The 4371-nt window shown below is 35.7% G+C and overlaps 1 pseudogene; it reads right to left on the bottom strand.

Moving 5' to 3' along the window:
- LOC114633443 overlaps positions 1-2089 on the bottom strand; it is a 2582-nt pseudogene extending 493 nt beyond the window's left edge.
- Positions 2090-4371: the final 2282 nt, after the last annotated feature.

Below are 4371 nucleotides of genomic sequence, written 5' to 3'. Positions count from 1 at the left end.
TGTTCTTTTAGGGCTTTGCAGATGGCTGTGGCATGCAAAGGCTTCACCACGTGTGTTACAATCACAGGGTTTCTCTCCTATGTTTGTTCTCCTATGCATTTCAAGACCACTGTCATATACAAAGGCTCCAGTAAGCGTTCTTTTATGTATCTGAGGATGACTGTGACTTGAAAACACTTCATTACATTGGACACTTTTATAGGTTTTCTCTCCAGTGTGAATTCTTTCTTCCCTTTGAAGATGCCTGTGACATACAAAATCTTGATCACTTTGCATATATTTAGAAATTTTATCTACAGTATAAATTCTCCCATGCCTGTGTATGTAATTGGCCCTTTTGGAAGTTTTACCCCATGTATTATATTACTGAATATTTTTATATGTATGAATCACTTTTACAGTGTTTTCTAAATATAATGAGAAATCAGATATAACAGGGTTTCATCATTTTGTTTATGTCCATGGTGTTCTCCTTTATTATGGGTTCCATTACATCTTTAAGGATATCTGTTATTGTAAAAGTATTTATTTCATGGCTCACATTCATAGCAATCTTTTCTGATATGATTTTTTAAAAAATATATTTAAGAAACCATGAAAGAACTCACAGCTTTTAAACAATGACTGCAGCCAGGCAGTGGTGGCGTATATCTTTAATCCCTGCACTTGGAAGGCAGAGGCAGGTGGATTTCTGAGTTCAAGGCTAGTCTGGTCTTCAGAGTGAGTTCCAGGACAGCCAGGGCTATACAGAGAAATCCTGTATTAAAAAACCAAAAAAAGGAAAAGGAAAAGAAAATCATATCAAGTTCAACAAATCTACTCAAAGTGGGAATAATAACTTATCGTCTAAATGTTCTGGGAGAGAGATAAGTACAGCGTTTCTATCAATATCTTTAAATAATTGGGAACTGCATCCTCTATATAAAATTATAGTTAAATAGATAGATAGATAGATAGATAGATAGATAGATAGATAGATGGATAGATGAACAGAGATGTATGTGCCTTACAATATACTATTAAAGGTAGAATAACAAATAAAAGGTACCCATATTGCATTCCCACAATTTGAATTTTTGTACTCAAGAGACATGTGTGGTATTCACATTAAGTTTTCTATGCAAATTTCTCAACACTTATGAACTTCCACTGTCACGAAACTTACCCACCTTCCTACATGTATGTGAGTAACATCTCCTTTATTGTGCACTGTTTGCTCATGAGAAGGATTTGGATGTATACACATAATACATCCAAAGTGTATACTTCTTATAATATTTACAGGTATTAAGATTAAACAGACTGGCAGATCTGCATTTTAGTGTCAATGGGGCTTTGCTTCAAATAGTACTATCGGTTAAGGCACTGTTTCCATGTATTCTACACTGAAGAATGCACTGCAAATGAAAATAGAATACCTGGCATAGAGGTACATGCATTTGTTAGAATTAAATACTCAATATCTTTAAAGCTCTGCTTATTTACACTGTCAGTTTTTTTTTCTTTTTTTTTGGTTCTTTTGAGACAGGGTTTCTTTGTGTAGCCCTGGCTGTCCTGGAACTCACTGTGTAGACCAGTCTGGCCTCGAACTCAGAAATTCGCCTGCCTCTGCCTTCCAAGTGCTGGAATTAAAGGTGTGAGCCACCACCACCTGGCCTACACTGTTGTTTTTAACAAAAACATCAAGAACACATGGAGATTTCTTCAGAGGCATATTTGGATCACCACATAAATAAACATTACCTTCCATGTCTTCTAGAATTTTGAGAATTCTTTTCATAACTGTGGTCTTCCCAATAATAGCCTGAAACATAGTACCAGAAAATGTACGATATGAATTTAGGCAAAATTTAAGGTACTCTCTTCAGTGAACCTTAAACCACGTCTCATTCATTCACCTCATTCTTCCCCCTTCTCAATTGAAATTATAGAAGAGCATCAACAACAACAAAAGAAGCAAGCAAAAAGACAAATAAACAAACATACAAACCAAGAAACCAGTTGCCTTCTGATTTTAAAAAGGAAAACAACATTAACAGTCTTACCTATAGCAGTGAGGTTCCTGAAGGTCTCCAGCATCACCTCTTTGTAGAGCTTCTTCTGGGAAGGATCCAGCAAAGCCCATTCTTCCCGAGTAAAGTTTACAGTCACATCCTCATAGGTCACTGCATCCTAAAACATCCCGTACATGCGAATAAAAGAAAGCATGGCGCTCACATAGTCAACATATATTTCATTGATATTGTATTCAAATGATTCCCACTTTTCCTCCAGTTACTTCCTGACACAGAAGTTATAATGTAATTACAAAGCCTTTTTAAAAGGAAAGTGAATTAAAAGTTTCACTTCTCCCATTTCTTTATCTTTTGAATAGGATATACATTTGCAAGAAAAAGACCAATTAACAGATATAAAGAGACAAGCAAACAGATCAACAGTACTAAGCACACATCATATTGTGTGAATAATTATCATCTACAAAAAGTAAAGAATTATTTGTCAGATGGTTATTTATTTATTTATTTATTTATTTTTGCTATGGGAATCCTATTTATACATGAGTATGGAAGATCTTTCCATCTTTTTAAATCTCCAATTTCTTTCTTCAGGATTTGAAGTTCTTTTTGTATAGATCATTGACTTGCTTGGTTAGAGTTATACCAAAATATATTATATAATTCGTGGCTATTGTAAAGTATATTGTTTCCCTTGTTACTTCTCAGCCCAATTATCATTTGAATAAGGGACAGCTACTGATTTCCTTGAGTTGTTTTTTTTTTTCCTCCAGCCACTTGGCTGAAGGTGTATATCAATTGCAGGGATTCTCTGGTAGAATTTTGGGGATCACTTATGTATAGAATCTTATCATCAACAAATAGCACTACTTTGACTTCTTCCTTTCCAATTTGTATTCCCTTGATCTCCTTTAGTTGTTTTATTGCTTTTGCTATAATTTAAATGTTTATATTGAATACATAGGGAGAAAGTGGGCAGCCTTGTCTTGTACCTGATTTTAGTGGAATTGCTTTAAGGTTTTCTCCGTTTAGATTGGTGTTGAAGGACCAGGCACACATGAGATGCAAATTCATGCACACAAGCAAAATACTCATATTTATTCCAACATAAATTCAAAATCAACACAACAAGTAGGAAGTCTGCCATGACCTACAATCCAATGACTCAGCAGGATTAGGCAGTATCACTGTCATCAGTACATGACTTTCTGGAAAACAGAGTGATATTCTCTGTCAGATTTCAAAATGCAAGATATGGGTGAAGCTCAGCATAACAGCGTATGCTTGACATATACAAAAAAAACCTATATTGTCAGCCGATAATATCAAACAACATCAGCCAATAGTACAAAACAAAAAACAACAACCAAAAAAATCTGGGTATGTTGGCCCACATGTATTACTTTGGAGACAGACTCAGATGGATCTCAAATTTAGAGGTTTGTAGGTATCCACCCTATTTGCAGGACAGCCAAAGCTATAGAGAAAATCATTGTCTTCTAAAACAAACACAAAAAGAACAAAACTAAAAATAGTAAAACATTAAGCTAACAAAAAATTAGCCATAATGTTATTATGCACTATACTAAGGCTATCATTGTGTTATTTAAACACTGAGTTCTGTGCTTCCATTTCTGGTTGTAATCATTATTTAAGCATTTCCTGACTCAATGTTTTATAAGTATTGTTCCACATTAATTCTCCTATTTGTCAATAAACGCTAATAAGCCACTGACTGAGTAGGTGAGGGAATAAGCAGAACTTCCTCTCAGCCATGGCACGGGGAAAGAAAATGGGAGAGGGGATTCAGTATAAGGAGGGTCCATAAGACCTCGTGAGAAAACACTTCAAGCCTAGAGAGTCAGATCAGTACTAAAATGCAAGCATCACTAGGAATTTGACTACGGAGTAGCCAGATTAGCTTAGAGGATGAAAATAAAGGAATATAGTTCATTTAGTTTGCACTCAAAGCTTGATAAATGAAAATAATACTCCAGTTTAAATTTTCTGACTAAGTATTTCAGGCTCCTTGAATAGATCTTCAGAGGTTCAGCTGATCCCAAACCAGCTACAGTGAAAAAAAAAAGAAAGAAAGAAAGAAAGAAAAAGAGAGAAGAAATGCAGAGGCAGTTCTTTTAAGAAATCCCTGCTGAGTCAAAAACAAGTGGCCCTTCAATACAAGCCAGCTTCCCAGACTGGACAGTTTCCTAGCTAGGCATGAGGCTAAATTCCTTTGAGGAGGGGCTCATGCTGGCCTGACTCACACTGGACAGAAGAGCAAACATCTGTGATACCAACAACTTCCCAGAGAAGGGCAGGGTCAGATCTATTGAAGCATCTATGGGTAATGAGATGC

Source organism: Grammomys surdaster, unplaced genomic scaffold (assembly GCF_004785775.1).
Source record: "Grammomys surdaster isolate TR1022 unplaced genomic scaffold, NIH_TR_1.0 659, whole genome shotgun sequence".
In the NCBI taxonomy this organism is placed as follows: domain Eukaryota; kingdom Metazoa; phylum Chordata; class Mammalia; order Rodentia; family Muridae; genus Grammomys; species Grammomys surdaster.
The sequence above is the reverse complement of the archived record's forward strand: the minus strand, read 5'-3'. Positions and strand labels throughout refer to the sequence as shown.